The sequence below is a fragment of the Protopterus annectens genome, chromosome 3.part1 (assembly GCF_019279795.1).
Source record: "Protopterus annectens isolate FY-2018-M chromosome 3.part1, PAN1.0, whole genome shotgun sequence".
Taxonomy (NCBI): Eukaryota; Metazoa; Chordata; order Ceratodontiformes; family Protopteridae; genus Protopterus; species Protopterus annectens.
Window position 1 is genome coordinate 42,757,471 of NC_056732.1, and position 12,152 is coordinate 42,769,622.

General features: G+C 46.7%; 1 protein-coding gene across 2 annotated transcripts in view; it reads left to right on the forward strand.

Annotated features, from left to right (window-relative positions):
* Nucleotides 1–12,152, forward strand: part of ANKRD12 (ankyrin repeat domain 12) — a 1,254,496-nt gene that overhangs the window by 338,316 nt on the left and 904,028 nt on the right. For both annotated transcript variants that reach the window (XM_044066536.1, XM_044066537.1), the window contains exon 3: nt 6,717–6,761. The gene's annotated coding sequence lies outside the window, so the exon portion shown is untranslated. The remainder of the gene's footprint in view (nt 1–6,716; nt 6,762–12,152) is intronic.

Here is a 12,152-nt window from a genome sequence, read left to right on the forward strand (position 1 = left end):
TTGTCTGTGTATTTGTTTAGTGTAAAAAAAATATATATATATTTTTTGAATTGGTTGAAGTTGTTGTTTTCAACTTTGTCTTTGGCTAAATTTAGTGTTTCTTCACTTAAGAAAGTTCTGTGGTTACAACAGTTATGTCGAAAGAACACAGACCCTCCGGGTTTAAGAAATGCACGAGGTGTGGTTTTAAAATGTCTATAACGGACGACCACGCCTCGTGCGTCTATTGCTTAGGTGCTAAGCATTTGCAAGAGTCGTGTAGTGTGTGCCACGCGTTCTCTTCAAGAGTCCTCCAGGAGAGGAAAAACAAATTAATCCTCAAGGGATTAATCAAGCCTTCCTTCGAGGAGGCTTTATATTCCTCTCAGTCTCCTACTAAAAAGAAAAAAGCATCGGCTCCGACCAGTTAGTCGGAACCGACTGCTAAGAAATCCAAGCAGACTTCTCCATCGGCTCCACAGACTTCGGAGCCGAGGTCGGAACGGTCTGCCTCGATGCCTCCAGCCTCGACCCCTCTGGTCTCGGAGCCGAGGTCTGGGGCATCGAGAGGTGGGTCACCCTCATCGGCTCCACTGATATTGGAGCCGATCAGGGTTATCGGCTCAGACTCTTCCCCCTCGGAGCCGAAGTCCTCATCGGCACCGAGGGAAATTTCCTTGAAACCTTCCTCGGAGCCGATAGTTGTTGAGTCCTTTCGGAGCCGGTCCCCGAGCCCTTCGGAGCCGATGGAGAAATCGGTTCGGGCCCGATCGGTATCCTCTAGGTCATCCAAGATGTCTGATTCGGACATCGACAGGGTGCTCCTTCGACTCTTCCAGTCTCCGGTGTTCCAAAAGCTTGTTTCGGCTCCAGCCCATTTGGCTTCGGAGCCGATGGTCCACTCCCTTACTGTGGTTCCTCCTCCAACAGCTTCGGCACCGTTGGAGCCGGTGCTGGTGGAACCTGTGGAGGTGTTAGGGTCGGGCCCGACCCTTGCTCCAACTCCGGCTCTTGGGTCGGAGTTCAGTACACGGACTTCTTCCTTCGGCCCTGGGGGGGAGGCTTCGGGATTGATGCTCTCGATCCCAAGTCTCCCTTTTGGTGCGTCGGCGGCGGGAGTACCGTTCACTGTTGTGGCCACTGAGGTGGGACCCTCCCCGGATTCTGGTGGTCCCGCCTTCAGGGCTATGAGGAATGCTTTAGCCAAATCCTCCTTGGCTACCTCCACGGTTTCCCCAGCTTACCTCCCTGCATACGGAGACTGGGTCGTTGGCAGTCCCCCTGTCTTCGGACAGCGGAGCCCCCGGGCCTCAGGTTACCCCCGCTGGGGTTTCTCCCCCTCCTGGAGGTCCTTCTGAAGCCTCTTCGGAAGAACCCCCCCAGGAAAAGGTCGTGCAAGAGGAAGCACGTTGACTCCCCTGATGAGTCTTTGACATCCGACACCGATCTCGATGATGCAGAGGGGTCCCCTAAGTCGTTCTCGGATGATGTCTCCTTTGCAGACATCCTAGAAGCCCTAAAACAGCGAGGCGGCTGGCAGTCCAAACCTCCCTCTGCTGATGAGTCGGTGTTCCTGAAGGCCTTCGGGGCTCAGCCCTCCGTCTCCTGGGTGTCTCCGCCCTTCGACGAGCTCTTGGATTTGATCTGTCGAAGGGCGTGGGAACACCCAGACTCTGTGGAACCGGTGCCCGCTCGTCCGAACAAATTTCTCTTGGCACCCCCGGATAGAGAGTTCCTTACTAAAGGTGTGGCTGTAGATGCTATGGTGGTGGCATCTGCTACCCAGCAAGATGTAGCAGAGGCTTCTACGTCCGTCCATCCTCCTAATAAGGAGTCTAGGAGCATGGATCGGTACGGAAAGCACACCCTTAGTTCAGCGGCCTTTACACTGAGGTCCTTGAATTACCTGACGCACTTTACGAGATTCCAGAGGGATCTGATTAAGGAGCTATCCGATACCCTCTTGGGTAACCTGCCTGAGGAGCTGGCCCAGACGGTTGGCTCTCAGCTGGCTACAATGTCGTCCATTTCGAACTCGTCCATGAGGCTCATTTCGTATGCAGCCGAAGGGGCGAGTAGAGCGGCGGGTACAGGCATTGCTCTACGGAGACAAGCCTGGCTCCGCCTGTGTCATTTCGCAGAGGCCTTTAAGTCTTCATTTGCCGACGCCCCCTTTGATTGGTCCTCCCTGTTTGGACCCAAGGTGAAAGACACGCTAACCCGCTGTGAACAGGAGGGTAAGACTCTGACTGCCGTAGGGGCACGATTTTCCACTCCCTTTCGGCCTGATCCCAAGGCTAAAAGAGGAGGGAAGATGTGGTTCCGTAGATCTCAGAAGCCTTACCCCTCTCAGCAGGAAGGTTCCCCTTCCAGAGGCAGAGGAGGGGGAAATTCATCCGGAAGACGCCGTCCCAGAGGGCGGCAGAGGCCCTCGCAATACTGGAGACCGCGAGTCCTTTCGTGGCTCTTCAGCCTTTCATAGTCCCTGAGGGATTGCCCGGCTGTGCTGCTCCGGAGCCAGTCGGGGGTCGTTTCTCGAAGCACCTGAAGGCCTGAGAGGGGATCACTCAGGACCGATGGGTGCTTCGGATTATTGCCGGAGGTTACTCCATCCCATTCTCACACCCCATCCCTCAGTCCAAAAAAATCCCGGACCCGCCACCCAGTCAACGGGATACCGCAGCCTCAGAAGTTTCAAAGCTGCTGCAAAAAGGAGTCATCCAACCGGTCCCCGCAGACCGGATCGGATTAGGAACTTACTCAAGATTCTTTTTGGTGCCAAAAAAGACCGGGGACTTGAGGCCCATTTTGGACCTCAGCATCCTAAACCGTTCAGTCAGAAAGTCCAAGTTCCGAATGGTCACTCTACAAACCATTCTCCCATTGCTGGAGATGGGTGTTTGGATGTGCTCCATAGATCTCAAGGATGCTTATTACCATATCATGGTACATCAAGCGTCCAGGAGACATCTACGCTTCAGCCTAGGAGGCAGTCATTTTCAGTTCCGTGCGCTGCCCTTTGGTCTCACCATAGCCCCCAGGGTGTTCACCAAGTGCTTGGCAGTAGTGACTGCTCACCTGAGAAGTCTAGGATTCCAGGTGTTTCCGTATCTAGACGACTGGCTCCTAACTGCCACCTCCAAGCATCTACTTCGGCGGAGCCTACAAGCCACTATCTTACTGGGCAATTCCCTTGGAATCACCTTCAATTAGCCAAAGTCTGTATTGCGGCCATCTCGACGAATAAGATTCATAGGGGTAGAGATAGACTCAATCCAAATGCGGGTCTATCTACCTTCGGACAGAATTCAAACCATACAAAACCAAGTTCGAGCCTTACTTCCCAGATCCAAAGCCCCAGCCAGAATGGTCCTGCAGTTATTGGGATCCATGTCAGCAACAGTTCTTCTAGTTCCCTTGGCAAGGTTGCACATGAGAATCCTCCAGTGGCTTCTTTCAGCCCAGTGGTCCTTTCAGGAACTCCCTCTCAGTCACCTCATATGGATCACGGAATCTTGCAAACGGGACCTTCGCTGGTGGCTAGTGCCCTCCAATTTGGATCAGGGACGACCCTTTGTTCTTGACCACGGACGCCTCCCAGATGGGGTGGGGGGCATTCCCTGGGCAGGTCAGTCCAAGGCAAATGGCACCCGGAAGAGGCTCTTCTTCATATCAACATCCTAGAAATGAGGGCAGTACTCCTGTCCCTTCAAGCCCTTCACGATTATCTCCCCCAGGGCGTAATCGCTGTTCACTCAGACAACATGTCAGTTGTCTGGTACCTGAACAAACAGGGAGGGACCAGATCCTATCCTCTTTGCAGAGAAGCCATGAGAGTTTGGGAATGGGCAGTCTCGACCAAACGCTTCCTAGTGGCTACTCACATACCGGGCAAGTCCAATGTCATAGCCGACAGATTAAGCAGAACAATCCTCTCCCCTCACGAATGGTCTCGGAATATGGCAGTGGCAAGTCAGATTTTCAGCGAATGGGGAGTTCCGTGTTGCGACCTCTTCGCCACTCCTCTGAATGCGAAGTGCAAGGAATTTTTCTCCCTAATCCCGGCTCTGGGGAAGAGCCCCATGGACGCATTAGTCCATCCTTGGCCCACCGGCTTGCTTTATGCCTTCCCTCCAGTTCCACTCCTCCCCAGGGTAATTCAAAAGGCATCTCTCTTGGGGAGCAAAATGATCTTGATTGCTCCTTACTGGAATCATCAAGCGTGGTTCCCCTATCTTCGGAAACATGCCCTGGAAGGTCCATGGCTTCTGGATCAGATACCAGACCTACTGGTTCATCAGTCGGGACTGTTCCACCAGTCCCTACACACCTTAAAGTTGACGGCTTGGCTCCTCCTCTTCCGACGATAGTCAGGAGCCAGGCATTGGATTCAGATGTTGTACACATTATCTTCGGCCCATAAGTCTGCTACAAAGAAACTGTATTCTAGCAAATGGAAAAGGTTTGCTATTTGGGCTCAACTCCGGGGCCTGGACCCCATTTCTATTCCCGTGGCAGAAGTACTAAAATTTCTGACCTCTCTTTTCAATCAAGGCTCTTCAGTTTCTACCATCAAAGTACAATTGGCAGCAATTTCTAATTTTCACGAATCCACAGACCCTCCTTTAATGAGCAACAGATTGTGTAAGACCTTCTTGAAAGGTGCTGCTCTATTAAGACCTCCGATTTCTCATCCTGCACCTTCATGGGATCTCGATATAGTGTTACGCGCTTTGACTTCTTTCCCCTTTGAACCAGCAGCTACATGTGATCTAAAGTTTTTATCATGGAAGACAGCCTTTCTGGTGGCGATTACTTCTGCCAGAAGAGTTTCAGAGCTTCAAGCTTTGTCAGTGAAACCCCCGTACTTAGTTTTTCATAAAGACAGAGTATCCCTCAGACCAAATCCTTCCTTTGTTCCTAAAGTTTGTTCTACTTTCTGCTTACAACAATCGTTAGAGCTTCCAGTTTTTTTCCCGAAATACTCTAACAAAGCGGAGTTCATATTCCACACACTAGATGTCCACAGACAGTTACGTTTTTATTTAGACAGGACCAAACAAACAAGGAAAACAGATCAGTTGTTGGTATCCTTTGCAGATAACAGATTGGGCAACGCTGTCACAAAGGTCACTATTGCCAAATGGATCAGGGACTGTATTACTCAAGCATATGTTTTTTCTAACAAAGAGCTTACAACCTCTGTCAAGGCTCATTCTACAAGGGCTATGTCTACTTCGGTAGCATTTCATTCTAAGCTTGCTATTAGTGACATTTGTGCTGCGGCTACATGGTTTTCCCCGCACACCTTCATTTCCCACTACAAATTAGATGTGGCATCTAGAGGACGAGCTTCATTTGGTTCCACAGTGCTCAGGAGTGTTTTCCAATGAGCCACCCGGGATTTAGGTGCTTGGGACGCTGTCCCATCAGTTCAGAATGTAGGCGAGATAGGATCACATAACATCTTTTAGTTATGTACTCACCATAACTTCAGATGTTTGGGATCCATCTACATTCCCAATAACCCACCCTCCTTCCCCCTTCCTTGGAGATCAGAGGATATCAGAAGGTCCGAATCCTGTTGTTTCATCTTGAAACATCTAACAATGTTATATAACCAAGTTGTGCATGTGTGCATGAATGCGGACAAACAAGATCTGGGGGATTAGTGGTGGTACATCCTGGGATAAAGATAGCTCAGCCAATTAGAGGCCTCGCTCTATAGCATAAGCGTGCCGAGTCGGAGCCGAGGGATCGGCTCCAAACCCATCAGTTCAGAATGTAGGTGAGATGGATCCCAAACATCTGAAGTTATGGTGAGTACATAACTAAATGTTAACTCTAGGGGTTCTGTAGGATCAGCCTAGTGACCTCTCTAGGAGTCTTACATTACTTGTTCGTGTTTACATTTAAAAAATGCAAAACCATGCTATGTACAAGCTATTGAAAGATTCCATCTTAAAGCTTCCAACACAGCTGCATTAATACTTGGCCATGGTCTAGTGTCGTTAAAGAGGATATTAAGTATTGCTCATGTACTGCTAGTTATAATTTCCAGTTATCTAAATATCTCTGCAACGTAGGGCTACTTAGCCTTGTACGTAACTTCCCAGATGGATGACAGAAATGCATCTGACACTGCGTTGGTAGCTTGTACTGAGTTAATGAAGATACCTTTTTTTTTTTTTTTTTTTCTCCTTTTTAAGCATGGAATTACATTTTAATTGTTACTTTTTTTTTTTTTTCTCTTTTTGTTTTCTTGTTGGAGCTTTTCTCCCCGGGCCTCTGCTGAAAATGGAAATATATCCAGGTAGACCAGCCCGGTTAACAAATGTAAAATAAAAATAGTACAAGCTGTTTAAAAAAAAATAATAATATACACTATGCTTATTGTGACATAAAAGTAATGCTCAAGTTCTAGAAAGTAATGAATACGACCGCTGCAAAGATTAGTTTGTTGCTTATTTATTTAGTAACATAGTTTTAGAGGTAACATTTGTTTGAGCTGTGAAGATGCAACATAATTTTGTCCCAAAGACTGTGGATACAACTTAGGAGTTGCAGTGCAGACTTCCAGTGTGACGATGAAAACAGTGTTCCAACAATGTCTGGTTCTATAGGTTTTGGTTTAAATGCTAAATTCTGGATAGCTAGCATTGCATGTGCATGCCATGTTAATTTCAAGTGCTCCTATCTGGATATGCAGTTCACGGTGTCTGTTTTTATTTGTCTAGGAACTGCAATCAAGTTTTTAATTCTCTTCATGCGGAGACTTTGAAGTAAGTTCCTGTTGAGCAAGTCTACAAGTGTTTTTACAATTTGATTACTGCCGCTGTTAAGTTTCCTTTAATCAGTGTTTAAGTGATTCAAGCAAAAAGGCAGCTGAAATTTTGGGAGGTGAATTTGTAATTCTTACATTTTGCATCAAAAAGATTGCACTTCATTGGACTAATATGAAAATAAATGCAAAGGCATGCATTTAAAACTGAAAGCGTAGTTTATGGTTTACTGCCATCGAAGAAGTGAGCCTTCCAAATTTGAGCAAAAATGAATACCTGTTTGGATTTGTTTCAGCTTCAGAAATGCAGAAGTTCTCTGGAGTTTTGATCCTTCAGTTTTTTGTATGATTTTTTTTTTTTCTACTGTGATTATCACCCCTCAAGCCTCCCGTTATTAGCCAGACCCATTTGTTTCCCCATCTTTGGTATTCCCCACTGTGGATGAAGGCATCATACAGGCATCCTCAACAGTGATTTTTGAGCCTTAGCGGACATCCTGGCAGTTAGTATTTTGTATGGCTCTAAACCCTCTGCTGGGTGAGAAAGAGACCTACATTATTGCAGTAACCACTATGTCCGCCCTATGAAAGGGGAGCTTGCAGTTTGGTTGCCCAGTGCCTGCCCCGGAGCTATCCTTTGTGTCTGCCACCCTTCTCCTAAGATCTGTGCCACTAGATGGTCCCAGTCTGCTCCCAACCCCTTAAGATGTTAGTCACAAAGTGATCTTTGGCCACTGGGGCCATAATCAGGGCTTTATTCCTCTATGCTAGCAGTGCTGGTATTTTGATCTTCAGTTTTAGTTTGACCTTTACCTAGTTAATGTGGTCCATGACTGGTTCAGTATGCCCGTTTGAGCTTCACTCTTTTGCCAAATACCGTCCCTGGCTGGATTGCAGGGAATGTGTGCGCTAGTCACATTAGTTCTCAGATTTGTATTTTTTGGTTATATATTCATGTAGTAAATCTCTCCGGTATCAATCATAGAGTCTAATGCAGTCGGTTGAGAGGGTCAACTAATATGATTAAGGGAGGAGTTTGAGACATAATGCTGGTCTAAGTTTGTGTTAGTTTTGAACCCTCTTTCAAATGTCAGAAGTCCAGGGGCATTCATTAATCTTAGCTTTTGACTTCCTGCCTACTTTAAAATGCTTTTTTTTTGTCTTGTAGACTGTTCAGCTTTTCAGTAGACGTCTGTAAACTTTTCTAGGTTAAAGTCTGTCTGGCCTCAAGAATAGGTTTGTAAGCATTCTTTGTGTAGATCACTGCTGCTGTAAAATTTCAGACAAAGGGGTTGCAGTGGAAAGAGCTTTGCGAATGTCTTGAAGCAGGGTGATTTGTCTGCTACAGAGGAATGCATACATTTGCCTTTGGATAGGAGTGGCACTCGACCCAGGCACAGCTTCTATTTGTGGTTTCCTACAGGTGACCGTCAGCTTCTTCAGGGATTTTCCTTTTTCACGGAGTATGCTGATCCACCTTAATTGTCTACAGATGAACTCCGACCCCATGGGGTCAGTGAGTCGACTTCATACTGCTGCCAACTGAGGGGTGTTTTTTCTTGCTTTGTCCACCCCTGGCACCCAGCCCATTTTTTGTGAGGATCTAACAATAGTAAGACGTTCACATCCACAGACAGTAGACAGCACTGCTCAGTTGTTTCCCAATCACCACAAGGGGACCCAAACCATGTGAGTGTACCCAAATAAGTGCATGTCCCTCAAGATGCACATGTCCATCCAACCTCCCTGCACATTAAAACTCACAATGAGGAAATTCACTTCCTTGCACACTAGAGTCGCAGCCTACTAAAAAGAAAATATTTTCTTATCACTACAAGGAGTCTGATTGCTGCTTGGTTAATGAAGCCAACCCTCCACATGCTTCTGATTTGCCTTTTCCATTGGTTATGATATGGGCAACCCAGATCATTTCATCTGAATCCCTTTGAAAGACATTTCTTTTACAGAAACTGTCAATCTTTGAACTTCAGATAGATATTTGGACTTCTTGGGTTTAGTGGAACCAAAGCCCTCAGTGGTTCCACCAATTTTTGAGGCATTTGAGGATGTTTTTTCTGATGTCTTTAGAAACGGGCAGCTGCCCCCCTTTACACAAAGAAAAAAAACCTGACTGGTTGTATAAAGTACAAAAAGCCTACCAATACTTGTGATCATAGGTCTGGTATGGAATTCTTGTACATCTGTGGATGTTGCTCAAGGGTTTAAGTTGCTGCCAAGCCCCAACACTCTCTCCCTAACAAGAGGGGAAAGTCACATTTCTAGATTTAAGGAGGAAGATACATATGTTGGTCACCTTGGCCTTCAGGGCCATCCATTACCTGTCACACAAAGTAGATTACCAAGCTGAGATACTCAGACAGCTGGAGCCACTAATGGTAGAGATAAAGAGTGAGACCCTTAAAATGCATAATCCATACTTACTTATATAGCTACTATCAGGAAATGTCTGGGGAAAGCTAACCCTCCTCTCCAAATGTTTGTTTACCCACCCTGACTTGAGAGATTTTTGGCTATATTTTTGTTCTAGTCCTTTCTGACCATCAAGGCATCCCTCGTGGCAGTTCTGTTGGCCCTTTTTGTCCCCTTGTTCAAAACTCCTATGACCTCTTCATTCCCTAGGGAGGGATGTGTATTGCGAACAGTGCCATCCACTACAAAGGTGAAGCCCTAGCTCTTTCCCTGAGCATGCTCATTGGTGTACAAGGGTGCAGTGACCATTTGCAGTGCATGTCTATGCTTCCACATGTGAAGTGATCAAATAATCCTGACCATTGAAGATGAGCACCACAGTGCTGTCTGAGGTCTTCATGAGAATCCCACTACAGAAAGTGGGTCTTGAGGACATTCCTCAGCTCCTCTCATCAAAGCAAGGTAAACAGACCAAGCCTCATCATTCATGTCCTTGTAGGTGTCCAAGCCATTGATTGACCCCTGTGCCCTTCTACCAGGTGTCCAAGCCACTAATGATTCCTGTTTACTTTAGTTATAGTGTTTTACAGTTACCAAACCAAAGGCCAACAGGCTAGGACAAAAGGGTGTAGAAAAGCAAAAGTGGCAGGGTAAAATGTCCAGAAGTCTGACTCCCTTTTCAACAGCATCGTATCCCTCTTTCTTCATGCCTTGGCAATCATCTAAGTTTACTCGGGGACATCTAATCAAAAATCACCTCAGACAGATGGGTCCTAAGTATCAGCTCTTCAGAGTGCAAGATAGAGTTGTGGAGTCTCTCATCCTTCCCAAGGATGCCTTTCCTTGTTGAACTAGCCTGACTTAGTTGGCTCTTTCCTTGAGCAGCTATGGCAACATGGAACCATTGAAAAGGCCCCATGGGGACATAAGGGCTGTATATTTATTTCATAGGTTCATAGGTGTGTACTAGGCTAATGGCCCTAGAGCCTTTACAAACCTAGCCCATAGGATTACCCTGGCATCATGCCACCTGACCTTCGTTCCCAGTGCCTCTGTTGAGTAGAGCCACTGGAGTGATCTCCGGGGTGAATTTTCTTTTTCCCATCCACTCATCAAGATTTCTCTTGAAGAGGGCCAGTGAGGCGCTCCGCTTGACATGTATGGGAAGTCTATTCCATAGCATGGGCAGTCTCTGGGTTATGAACCTGTCTCTCCAGCTTGTTCTGTTGATTGTGGTAATTAGGTCAAGGTCTCTGGAGCGTGTAGTGCAGAAGGATTGGGATTTCTTTAGATGTAGCATTTCTAATGGAGCTGGGTCAGACATGGCTTTGTAAGTCAAGCAGAGATCACCTCTAAGTAGGCGATGTGAGACAGAGAATAGTTGGAGTTTTTTTTTAGTCTGCCCATATAGGACAAGTGTTTAAGGCCCAGGATCCTCTTTGTGAGGTACTTTTATGACCTCTTCAGTTGTTGCAGGTGTCTAGTGAGGTACATGCCAAATGGGGCATTGTCCGCGATAATTGGCGTAATGAGGGAGGAGTAGAGGGAGACAATGACCTCTTTCTTCCTGGATGCAAAACCCTTAGTAATGAGATGTGCCACATAGAAAGACTTTCTGACCCCACAGTAGCAATGTGGTGGTCAAAAGAGAGGTTGCGGTCAACCTATCTCTTATATAACGCCTTCTGTGTTCAGTGGACTACCTTGATCTGGGAATTCATGGGAACTGTTTTTTTCCCAAAGGGGATGACGACACATTTTTTGGCATTGAACTTAAAGCCATGGTTCTGACACCAGTCGTTGATCTCATTGAGGCCTTTCTTTAGGATGTCGGCATCACTTGGGGAGTTAATTATGGCTCCCAACTTGCAATAGTCTGTGAACTTTGTCAGCCAGAGTCCCTTTGTGTTGGCCTGAACTTCAGAGAAGTAGATACCAAACAGGAGAGGACCCAGGACTGAACCCTGTGGGACTCCACTTGTGATTGGCCGGCGGTCTGACTTGGAGTCAGTTACTTTCACACTGTGGGTTTTATCTGTGAGCCAGTTTGCAACTCCCCTAGTGATATAGGGATTGATGCCTGGATTAGTGAGTTTTTCTATGATTCCTGAATGGGGAATGGTATCAAAGGCCTTGGCCAGATCATGGTAGGCTGTATGAACCACCTTGCCTTTATCCACAGCTCTGGTAACTGACTCAAAGAATTTGATTAGGTTGAGCAGGCATGATCTACCCTTCACAAAACCAAACTGTGTGGAATCTCCAGAGTTTGGAGATTCCCTATATTCTTGTTTATTTAGGTCCATGATGATGCATTCCATAGCTTTGCATATCAAACTTGTCAGGCTAATGGGGCGATAGTTCCCAGGGTCTGTAGTCACTCCTCCTTTGTGGACTGGGATGACTGTAGCAGTACACCATTCGGTAAGGGCAAAGCCTGAGGTGAGACTGTGATTGAACAGGGCACACAGGTGAGGTGCCAGTTCATTCTGTAGTTCATGTAGAATGCAGCCAGGGATATTGTCAGGTCCCATAGAAGCTGTATTGTTGGCCTTAGACAGTGCTGTTTTAACCTATGCAGCAGTAATACTGGGTGCCTGGCAGTCTACTCATGTTGTGATTTGTCCTTTGGTGGTGGGTGAGAGGGGTAAAGTTGGCACTGAATCTGTCGGCCAGAATATTGGGAATATCTGGCTCTGTATAGGAGGTGCCATTGTGCAGTAGCTGTGAACAGATCTGGGTATTGCCGTGGAGATTCTTTACATAACTACGGAAGGCCTTGTGGTTGTCTTTGCTGTCTGCTGCAATTCTGTTTTCATAGTTTGCTTTAGAGGATTTGATGACAGGACTTCACCTTATTCTGCATCAGTTTCCTCCTCCTATTGTAGAGTTTGTTTATGGCAGGGGACCACCAGATTGACTTCCTTTTTTTTTTTTTTCTTGGTTCTATTGGGTATGGTGA